Raw genomic sequence first — 12,217 nt, 5'->3', positions numbered from 1 at the left:
TGGGTCCCAGCTAACTCTAAATTCTGCTCCCCAATTCTTCTTCTCGGTGGGACCCACTCCACAAGGGTTCGATGCTGGTGACAAGCTCTATGGCAGAGGCCGCTCCTCAGAACCATTTTTGCAGCCTCTTTTAGAAGCAGGGCTCGGTGCCCGAGATGCCCCCTTTTCCTCATTTCTTATTGCTTTCCCTTTAGCAGGGAAAGGGAGCCAAGGCTTGAGCCAAGGAGTTGAGAACTCCTCCTGTCCTTTACACCGGGACCCTGGGGTGTCAGGACCAGGGATAGTCTCCCAGCAGCAAGGGTCATGTGACTATCACTTGCTGTATCTCTGCATGCACATGTGTGTAGGTGAAGGCATGTTGTCTGCATCTATCATGCACATCGCTCGTGTCCACACATCTGTCTGTGTGCACACGTGTCTCCCAGCTGTGTTTCCTAGTGAGTGGCCCTGGGTGTGCGTGGCTGTGAGTCTGCCTCAGAGTGCCCTCTCTGGGCTTGGCCTCTGCTGTAGTTTCCCTTTTGACAGAGATTGCTAGAAAGTCATGCCTCATGCTGACAGGCCCTCCTCCCTGCACTGGGACCTGTGAGTTCTGAGTGTCTGTGTTGGGCCAAGGCCATCTCCCTACCCCGACCCCTTGCCGTATACTTTGAGGCCTGCAGCTGGTCCTCGGAGCAGGGACCAGGTTGGAATCCTGCCCAAGACCCTCTTCTCAGCAGGGTGTGCAGTGGCTGTAGGCACTCCAAGGTCCTGGTCCTCATATCCCACGCCCTCTTGGGAAACGTGGGGCCTCTGAAGCTGTTGACTGCAACCACCTTTGTGGGTCAGTCTGGGCCGACAACCTGCTTCAGGCACAGTGCCTAAGGTCGGACATCCCCACTGGTGCTTTGACTTCTGATTCCCCCTTGACGCTCACAGTGACTTTTCCGTGCCACGGACGACCTCCAGCCTCAGGTCTCCAGAGCCCCCAAGCTCTCTTCTATTGTCCCAGCTGTTTACCTTCCTGGCCTGAGGCCCTACCGAAACCTTCATCACATCGGCTCCTTCCTCCAGGTGCCAGGCAGCCTTTTGCACGGAGCTCACAATTCCCTTTAACAACAGGGTGGCAGCTAGCACACCCGGTGCCCTGTGCACCTGGCACCTCACACACAGGTTCTTCGAGGGGCATGACATCTTCCCTCGAAACTGAGAAGAAACCCAGGGCCAGGGATCAGCTCAAGCGCTTACAGGACCAGCAGGAGGCGCTTAGGAAGTGGCCAGGGCAGGAGACAACTGAGCCCTGTAACTGGAGCCCCACCCCATGGTCACACCCCCACCCTCAAAACTCAGGCTGGAGGTGTGCTGCTGGCAGCATGTGGCAGAGGCTGGACAGCAGAGGCCACTCTAGACACACACCTGGAGGAAGCAGAGACCCCCCCCCCCCCAGCTGCCCACCCCACATTCACCCCTTCTAGTTCTGAGAAGGCCAATTCCGGGAAGCAGCAAGGCCTGTCCTGGCCTGCAAATGCTGTTTCCTGGAAAACAGGCGTATGGTCCCCAGCGGGGGCCTCACAGGGAGGTTCACATCCCGAGGATGCTGACAGCCTGGAGCGGTAGGGTGGGCTACGGCCAGCTCGGGCCACCAGATACAGCTGGTAGGGGCGAGGTTAGCAGAAGCAGAACACCGTGGTGGGTGGCCAGAGAAGGAGCTGTCACCACTGGGGACTCCAGTGCCATCTGGAAGTCCCTGTCCTTCCTGAGTTCCATCCCACTCCCAGCTCCTGCTGAGTGATAGTGATGTCTTACTTAACCCTGATCACTCCTGGAAACTGGGTGGTGGGGGATGGGGGTGGAGCATGGGGGAGTCTGTGAGGGGTGGGTGTGGGGTCAGAGAAAAACTGAGGGGCCCAGAGACAGAGGCTCAGGCTGGAGAGGAGACCCTGGCAGAGCATTCTAAGGGGTGCTTGTCACACGCAACCCTGGGCCCCTCTGTCTAAGGCCCATGTGACTCAAAGAAAGACACACTATCTCACACCTCTTGGGCTCCGTAGGGGTGGAGCAGTGGCCTGTTGGGACGCAGAGAGAGCGCAGGCCGGTCTGGTCCTTGGAGTTTGAGGTGGGTACTCAGAGGACTAACACTGTGCATATCCCCGAGGGCCTCTTTGAAATCACTCAGACACTGGGCATTGGGTACGGGAGGTCAAACGTGGCCCACAGTGCCAGGGGAGCAGTGAGGAAGGAACAGGGCTTGGCTCTCTTCCTGCGGCACCCTTCACTCTGCAGGCCGGTGGAAGGTGGGAGCAGGGATTAATAGGCCCGGACTTGTTCACTTTCCCTGAGCACAGAGGCCCCATGGGGGCCGCTCTAATTGGTTCATGTCTGACTGTAGCAAAGAACAAATTGATTTCCCTCCAGCTGTTTCTGCAACCACAGTCCTCACTCAGCCGTGGGCAGCCTGCTGTGCCATCCCGCTTCCTTGGCAGTATTGGGGCGAAGGAAGGGGTCTTGTGCAAAGAAGGGATCCTGCCTCAGTGTCCCAGAGTATACACACACACACACACACACACACACACACACGCACGCACGCACGCACGCACGCACGCACGCACGCACACTCGCAAACATGCATGCTCGCACGCACGCTTGCACACCTTGGCAGTGACCAGGAGGCCCCACAGTCTTCAGTACTCCCTGCAGCAGTTAGCAAAGCCAAATTTCTAACAAGATCCTGTGGTTAAAAACCAAAGTGTTCCCCCTACACAGGGCTTCGCAGGCAAAGCCTCAGCCATCTTGGAGTCTTTACCCGCAGGACACAGTATTTTCTTGCCCCAGGGCCTTTGCGCATGCTAAGAATATTTGCTCATCTCCCTTCCCACAAACTCGCTGGCCAATGGACGATATATGCGTGTCCTCTGGTCTCTGCTGGCAGGTCCCCACTTGGGCCGCTTCTCCTGGGTGCGGGGAGGGGCTTTGTCCCTTCCCGCCCTCAACCCGCTGTGCTTGGCTTACTTTGTGTGGAATCCTTGCCTTGGCAGGACTAGTGTTTCTCCCTAAGGAGCAAATGCGTTCCCTGTCCTCACAGCCGCCATCCTGTGTGCACACCCCGCGTGTGTCAGTGCCTGAGGAACCACAGGGGCTCCCACCGGGAGGAGGTGTGAAACAGGGTTAGTGAGAGGGAAAGCTGCAGGGGCCCCAGGCTTCCAGGCGTCCAGGCTCCGAACTGACTGGCAGAGCAACCAGCAACCAAAGAGAGAGTGGGAGGCCAGCCCCGCTGGCAGGCTGAGAACCAGCCAGGGACCCAGCCTGGCAGCACGGCCCAGGAGGCGCACACCTGGCCTCCTTCCGCTCGCTCAAATGTCCGCAGTGGGCTCTGCCCTCAGCACAGGCAGAAAGACCCCCCTTGCTCCCTACCCCTCCCAACCCCACCCGTCTCTCACTCCCCATTCTCTGTGACAGAGTTAGACCCAGGCTCCAGGCTCCATTTTCCTTTCCCTTCTGCTTTGCCCATTCTCCATATTTCTCCACCGCAAAGCAGAACCCTGGAGTTCACCCAGCCAGAAGAGTCCACCCCCTTCTCCGCCCTTTGCAGACCTTTCTGTTGGTGCCCACTCTCCTAAATCTGCATCATAAAAAAGCACCAGGACCAGTGGGGTAGGGAAAGCCTTCCTTGGTGGTGGTGGTGGGGGGGCAGGGGCGGAGGGAGAAGGGGCCAGGCTGTACTGGCAAGGTCAAAATTCTCTTTATTTCCCACTGACAGGGCCATTCACATGCTAATAAATCACGCTCCCATCGGGCATCTAGGCGGCCTTTCTGGCATTTTAACCGGGCACAATTGCTCTGTGAACAAGTCTACAAATAAGGATCCTGAGGTGTGGGGTGACAGGGGGCAGATAGAAAGCCACCCAGAGTGCAGAGGGCTAAGGAAAGGGAGGCTGTAAGCAGAACGTCCACAGCCTGCCTGGCTAAAAAGCACAGGCCCCTCCCCTGGACAACATCCTCCCGTTCCAGAGTGAAGGGTGGGCAAAACTGGTGACCGATAAAGTGAGATCACAACCAGGACTGACTGATGGACAGATACACATTGGGGTGCAGGTGGGAACTTCCTGGGGTCTTGGCTTGGTCTCTTCAGCAGATAGTATGTAACTCTCAGCATCCCGTAATGTGGTTTTCCCCAGTGTGTCTCAGCAGGCTGTCTATTGCCTCCCTGCTGGTTCCCAGGTCTCTGCAGTGCCTGGATGCTCCTTTTGGGGTACCCCAGTGCAGGGCTAGGGGGACAGTCCTGGTCCTTGCCTGAAACTGGTTACCCCCAAGTCCTAACTTTCGGAACGTTTGTTGCTGTTGTTGTGGGTTTTCTTTTTTCTTTTTTCTTTTTTTTTCCATCCTTCCGGGTTTGTGCCTGAAGGAGATGAGAAAGCCAGAGTTTTTTGTTCTGATTTTTTTCTTTTTAAGGTTTATAAAAGTTGTACAAAAGTTTTAAGACATTGTTCTTGTGCAACTAAAAAGCTGAAAGGTTTGGAAGACATCCATGAGCTAGGGTCAAAATGCCCAAATGAAAACCAGTTTTTGGGGCTGAGACATGGCTCAGGGGTTCAGAGCCCTGGCTGCTCTTCCAGAAGCCCCACACTCTGTTCCTGCCACCTACATGGTGGCTGCAGCCATCTGAAACTCCAGTTGCAGGGTCTCTGATGTTTTCTTCTGGCCTCCTCAGGTGCCAGGCACACATGTGATGTACATACAGACATGCAGACATAACACGAACACACATAAAATATAAATAAATAAATCTTAAAAAAAAAAAAAAACTTGCTTGCTCCCCACCCAACTTTTTTCTTTTCAAGGACCCTGAATGATTTCACATACCTCCCAGCAGCTGTTGGGGGACCTGATCTCTGGTGGCTGAGACTGACCCCAGAACCCTTTGATTCCTGGCCCCTGTGGTGAATCTCTAAAGTGGTGGAAGACCAGGCTGTGGGGAGAGGATGTAAGAGACATGCACTGGGCCCCAGGCACCTTTGGGAGTGGCTCTCTGTAGGTTCCTGTGGCCCACGGGACTCGATGGTTGTTCGGTTGTTCATGTCAACTACGAGTCTTCCCCCAACAGACACAGCCTACCCTTTACAGGACTTAAGGGCACATCCCAGGATGGCACACAGGCTGGAATGTTCTAGGACAGTGGCTGGTGCAGCAGCAGGCCTGTGAGGGGGGCCTGCTACTAGGCAGTACCAGGTGAGAGTGAGTGGGCCTGAAGAGGGGTAAGTGGAACTCAAGGAAGGGTGCACTGAGGGATGATGGGTAGAGCTAAGAGAAAATGGGTGGGGCCTGAAGATAGAAGGGGTTTGAAACTACGGGAGATGGGAGATGGGCAGAGCTGAGGGAGACCAAAGATGAACACTGGTGGCCATAGCCAGTATCAATAGCCAGGAGGCCTTGTAAACACCAGGCATTTGCAGCTGGGAAGCTGAAGGCTGAGCTGACAAGTGGGCTCCTGGTCGGGGCCCTTTTTGAACTGTAGCTCCGTTTCTCTGAGTCCTCACAGGAGGGAAGTGCTCCAGCCCCTTTCCTAGGGTGCTAATCCCACTACAGGGGCTCCACTTCAGGACCCAGTCATTGCACAAAGGACCTGACACCATCCCCGAGGGGCTGGGCCTTCCACAAGTGAGTGAGGCTGAGGGTGGGACTCAAACCCTCAGTTCATAGAAACGAGTGAGCTGCTGGGAATGGGATGGAGTGTCTGTGTGGCTAAGATGAGGTGACAGCTGAGGACTGCCAGTATACCCTGGGAGGGGAGAGATCCCACATGTCACAAGAGCAGGGCTGTGGCCAGGGAGTCAGAAGGGAGGCCCCCATCAATGACAGCAGTAGATTCAGGAACGTGATGGCCCCTGGAGGACAGATGTGCCTTGCCTAGGGTAAGCCAGCTGCACTGGGTCTGGATGTGGGTGCGGACTCCCCCAGGACCCACTGTGGAAACTCTGGGTTTCTAGGAAGCCGAGCTGCAACCAGGGCATGCTGTCCAGCAAGCCGCCCTGTCACAAGAGGCCTCATCAGACCAGACGCTCACCAGGAAAAATGCACTTTCTTGTTGGATCCAAGTTCCTGATTTTGTAGAGTAAACACTTGTCAACTTAGAGAGCATGTATACCAATTAATTACCACTGGGCTGGGCTGCCCTGGGCTGCGTGCTGTGGGAACAAGCCTGTCCAAGCCATGCTTCCTTTCTGTTCGCCCCCGGGACATGGGCATCACAGGAAATGTCTTGAAGGCGCTTTCAAAAGCCCAAGATTTGGAGTGAGGCCTCTCTAGAGAAGTGTGTCTGGTCTCCCTGAAGCACTTCTGATAGCATAAAATTGGAGGGTCTGAACAACAGGGGACAAGGGAAGAGATCAGTCACATACCAGGTGGGACACCCTGACTGCCTATTAAAATGTCTTTTTGTCATGGTGCTCATTACTTCTGGACATATTCAACAAGACTTAGGGACTTTTAAAAATTCCTTTTTCATTTTTCCAGTCCAGGCCAGTCTTTCCTTCTTCTCTTCCATGACCCACCCAGGGAGTGGAGGTGAGGGTTTGTCCAGAGCACCCTGATGTCTAGGAGTCCGCTTGGTGTTCAACAACCATTGGCACTCTAATTGTTTGACCTGCAATAAACATGGGATGAACTTCTACCTCTGGCCAAGATAACGTAAGAGACCCCAGCTTTAGCCTCCCTCCCAGGACAGCTAAGAATCTGGACAGAACACACGGAATAACAATCGTCAGACATGGGACGTCAGACGGGCCAAGTCAGTTCCGAGACAGTAATCCCGAGATGGGGGAGTAAGCCATGTGAGCCCTGTCACGGCTCGAGGCTACAGCCAGGAGAATGTCCAGGCACACCACAGGGAGGGGGACCCAGACAGAGCCCGGGGTCTTTCTCAGGGAACTGAGGTTTTATGGAAGCGGATGCATCTCAGTCTAAGGGTGGAAAGAGGACGAGGAAGCAAAAGTATGAGGGATGTGCTCGTAGATGGCCCCTCATGAGAGTTCAGAGTTCAGCAGAGCTTGGTCAGCTCAGGGGTGGCCATGGCAGGCTCACACACGATTGTTGACAACGCTGGCCCCCACCGTCTATGAAAACAATGGCGCCACCCACAGGCACTGGGAAGGATGTCCTGTAGATGCTGGCCCAGCAGTAGGGTACATGACAGTTGGATCCTACCTGTTAGAGTTCCTCAAGTTGTGTCCAATCCGTAGTCCATGAGTCACATGCACCTGAGAACAGCTATGAATGGGGTGTAACACAAAATTTTAAACTCACTTAAGAGATTATGAAGGAAGAATTATTTGTAATTTTTAAAAAGTCCAATTTGGGAAGTTCTCAGTCATGAACTTCATAGATGACACCATTGTCAAAAGGTTGGGCACATTCTGGAAGCTGTGGGTAAATGAAACTGTCTCCCAATACCTTAACCGTGTCTGAGAACAGAACTTACCACCATTTACAGGAATATTAACATCTATCCCCTAGTGGGGTAATACAAAGTTGGGAGTCAGATAAAAAATAAATAGCCCACATATGCAAAGGAACGGAAGGATGTACCTTAGAAATGGGAGAATGCAGTGTTGGGAATAAAAGCTCCTTGGTAGAGTGCTTGCCTAGCGCGTATGAGGCCTTGGGCTCCTCCAGCACTATATAAACTGACTATGGTAGAGCATGCCTATAATCTCAGCGCTTAAGAGGCAGAGGCAGAGCCGGGCGTGGTGGCGCACGCCTTTAATCCCAGCACTCGGGAGGCAGAGCCAGGCGGATCTTTGTGAGTTCGAGGCCAGCCTGGGCTACCAAGTGAGCTCCAGGAAAGGCGCAAAGCTACACAGAGAAACCCTGTCTCGAAAAAACCAAAAAAAAAAAAAAAAAAAAAAAAAAAAGAGGCAGAGGCAGGAGGATCAGAAGTGCAAGGTCATCCCAGCTACATAGGGAATCTGAGGCCAGCCTGGGTTACATGAGACCTTGTCAGATAAAATAAAATAAAAAGTAAAAATAATGTGAGAACTCAATGAATCCAGATTGACTCTGAAGTCCCATAGGAGATGGAATCAGTAGGCAGGATCCAAAAGCAGTTTCATAACTCTGTCCTCTGTGTTCAGGAAGCTAAAAGAAACACAGGGCTGCTGTGGGACGGTCTGTATGTCAAATTGCTCTGATTGGTCAATAAATAAAACACTGGTTGGCCAGTGGCCAGGCAGGAAGTAGGTGGGACAAGGAGAGAGGAGAATTCTGGGAAGCGGAAGGCTGAGGCAGAGAGACACTGCAGCCGCCGCCATTACCAGCAGCATGTGAAGATGCCGGTAAGCCACCAGCCACGTGGCAAGGTATAGATTTATGGAAATGGATTAATTTAAGCTATAAGCACAGTTAGCAAGAAGCCTGCCACGGCCATACAGTTTGTAAGCAATATAAGTCTCTCTGTTTACTTGGTTGGGTCTGAGCGGCTGTGGGACTGGCGGGTGACAAAGATTTGTCCTGACTGTGGGCAAGGCGGAAAACTCTAGCTACAAATGGCGCCCAATGTGTTGGCAAGAGTTTCTACCTAAAACCTGAGAAAAGATTCTAAAATGGAGCTAAAAACAGCTTCCTAATTGTCTCTCTCAAAGGAGCGGCAGCTGCCGGTTTGAGCTACTGGCGGGTTCCTAGCGTGGGAGCTTGATCTGCAGTATGGCGGGAATGAGGCCTTTGCAAGTGGCACATTAAGCTGCGTGGTGGATTTAACCTTTGCTAGAACAAAACAAAAAGAGGTTTCTGGGCTACACACTGCTTGGATAAAAGCATAGACCCAGGATGGCTCCCAGAGCTGGCGGAAAAGGTACCATCGCCATGTTGGGAAGCTGAAGTGGGCGGAGCCAGCAGCCGCAGCGCCGTTTCAGGCTTAAAAGGCTGCAGTTTAAGCAATAGGCTCAAGGTAATATAAAAAATAAGCCATGTAAAGATGGCTACCACACAGAGAATCTGGAATATGTTCTCTTTGATATTTGTAACTGAAGAAAAACATTTGATTGCAAAAGCTGTTGAGTTATGCCAAAATGTGTATTTTAAAGGTACCTTGACTTCAAAATTTGGCTATAAGGATATGTTGCTTTGGAAAAGAGGCTCTGGTTTTGTTTCCACAGAAAGCCAGAGGCTATGGATTTGCTCCAGATTAAGATACATCAGGTTTGACCAGCCAAGACCACCTGAAAGATCTCTGATGATACCATGACCCAGATGATTCAACATCCAGAATCGTTTCAAGGCAACTGGCTCAGAAAATATGGTCTGACGGACTACTCCATGATCCTAAAATTTTCTTTGTGTCCCCATAAGATACAGCGCCCCCCTCCAGCAGGAAGTAGTAAGAGAAGCTACGCCCAAATTCCCAAATATACCAAGCTGACTTTGGAGATGTGTAAAAGTTAAAACCTTCCTTTTAAAAAAAAGAAAGGGGAAGTGCTGTGGGACGGTCTGTATGTCAAATTGCTCTGATTGGTCAATAAATAAAACACTGGTTGGCCAGTGGCCAGGCAGGAAGTAGGTGGGACAAGGAGAGAGGAGAATTCTGGGAAGCGGAAGGCTGAGGCAGAGAGACACTGCAGCCGCCGCCATTACCAGCAGCATGTGAAGATGCCGGTAAGCCACCAGCCACGTGGCAAGGTATAGATTTATGGAAATGGATTAATTTAAGCTATAAGCACAGTTAGCAAGAAGCCTGCCACGGCCATACAGTTTGTAAGCAATATAAGTCTCTGTGTTTACTTGGTTGGGTCTGAGCGGCTGTGGGACTGGCGGGTGACAAAGATTTGTCCTGACTGTGGGCAAGGCGGAAAACTCTAGCTACACAGGGCCATCTAAATAGACATAGGTAATAAAGGGAGATTGAGAACTACTTAAAGAGGTGAGGTTAGCAGAGGATTAAGTGCTCAGAGGGGAAGAGGAATCGACCTGAAGAAGCAGTAATAGAAATGATTTAAAATGAAACATTCGGGAGGACAGAAAAGTACAGAACACCAGGGAGCCATAGATAGCTGCCATAGGCCCAGAGTAGCATGGGAGAGGAGAAGAGAGAAAATAAATAGCAGTAGAAACTTTCACAAATGTGGTGAAAACTATGATGTCAAGATCCAAGAAGGGTAGTGAACCCCCAACACATGAAACATGAAGAGGAGCATGTAGGGGATACCCTGGCTGAATTGGCTAAAGCTGGTAATGGTGAGAAAGACTTAGAAGTAGCCAGGGAAAAACCAGTCACTGGTTTTTTTCATATTGCTGAGGAGCAACGTGGAAGATGAGGGCATGGGTCTCACCAGCAGTGCTGGGGTGAAAGGAAGTGGGGTGATGGCTTCAAGTACTGATGGGAACGTAGTGACCAACTTTCTCTTCTATACCCAGCAAAAGTATCTTTCAAAAGGTGAAGGCAAACACTAGGTGGCTTACCCTGTAGTTGGGACTTTTGGGAGGCAGAGGCAGAGGACGATCAGGGTTCATAGATATCTTTGGCTCCATAGCAAATTTGGACTCAGAGACCACACTGGTTCTCAGATTTAAAAAAAAAAAAAGGCAAACTAGACACATAAATGCTGAGAGGGGCTTTGAACTGCCGAGTTTGGTAACAGACACACTAAGGAACGTCCTGGAGGCCACACCACTGCAGGGATTGTTGTCACGAGATTAAGGGTACTGGAACCATGCTGGGTAGACATATTTGATTTATTCTCCTTACTTAACAATGTCTCATTAAGAGAGATAATTCTGAGCTACTCCGCATTAGGAGGGTGGCAGATGAACATTAGAAGAACTGGTGTGGCTGAGCATGGGCTGCACACAGAGGGTGATGGCAGCCTTGGGATGCCTAGGAAGTGCTGTTTGCTGGTTTGTGGGACCCTTGGGCCATTCTAAGGTCTTCTTGAGAACAAGGTGGCACATAAAGAATTTTATGGAGGTCAGATCTGTAGAGGAAGAGTATTGTATTCGTTCTGAACATCCTCCCCCTCATGACTCTGAAGACCCTGGGTTTGGCTGCAGAGGGGATAAGACTGGCAGTGAACATCACTGGCAGTCACAGCTGCCCACAGAGATTCCTTCCTCGCTAATAGAGAAGACAGAGGAGGAGGGAGGAGAGAGAGAGAGAGAGAGAGAGAGAGAGAGAGAGAGAGAGAGAGAGAGAGAGAGAGAGAGAGAGAGACCTGTGCTTGAGTAAAGATCACAGGATAATGCAGTCATCTCTGGGTGGGTATCACCAGCCACCTATGGCAGTGCAGGGAAGGACCCTTCCCTCTTAGAGAGGACCCAGCTTCGCACGTTGTCTTCGAGGGGTGATGCAGATGTTCGCAGGGGAAGGGGCCCATGATCTCGCCTAGCAAAACTACAGGCTACACCTACGAAGTCATTTTCAGAAAGAGCTGGAGTGGGAGGCTGGGCTTGGGGGCTGCCCCTCTCTCCTCTTTATCCACTTCCCACTAAAATAAAGGTCTTTCCATCATCTGTCAACAAAACTAAGTTGTCTCCATTTTGTCAACTCAAAATGAGGTCTAGTGACCTTGCTGCTGTTAAAGGGCTGGCCTCAGCCTGCAGAGACTATCCTCTGTCACCTATTAGAAATCTAGGTCTAGAGTATCAGGGACAGCTCAATCCATCTGACCTGGTGGGGCTGTGAGAGTCATCCCTGCCTGCACCCCTGCCCTTCACAGACGGGATCCAGCTGATGTCTTGGCCTCATCTGCATCTGGTCAGTGTCTCACACAGAGCAGCTAACACCCCCCTCCGCCCTTTAATTAGTAGGACCACATGTTAGGTAAATGTGACGTCTTCCAGATGTCCCTGAGTGAGTGTGGGCTGCCAGTACGTAGGATGGAGCCAGCTGTGATTGCCACTGGTGGAGTTTCATAGATCTCATTTCGTCTTGGAAAGCTAGACTCCCATTGAGATCATGGAGCCTTCGACTGAGGTCTGCTGTTGTCAATTAAAAAGAAATTAAGGAAAAAAACGAAGGATGCTGTGATTTCCAAGTGTCAAGGAGCTGAAGCAATTACTGGGATGTTTCTGTAATAACTTTGATTTTACTTGGATTGTGGTTTTGGTCCAAGAGATGTTGATCTGAAAGTAGGGAGATTCTGGTTATCCTTGAGTGACAACCAGGGTAGTTCAGCCACCATGATGGGTCCCCTCTATCTGTGTTAGGGGGGACAGCAAGGATGGGCTCTTCAGAATAATCCCGTTCTGCCTCATAGAT

This window comes from Peromyscus maniculatus, chromosome 14, assembly GCF_049852395.1.
Source record: "Peromyscus maniculatus bairdii isolate BWxNUB_F1_BW_parent chromosome 14, HU_Pman_BW_mat_3.1, whole genome shotgun sequence".
Classification (NCBI taxonomy): Eukaryota; Metazoa; Chordata; class Mammalia; order Rodentia; family Cricetidae; genus Peromyscus; species Peromyscus maniculatus.
Note: the sequence above shows the minus strand (reverse complement) of the source record.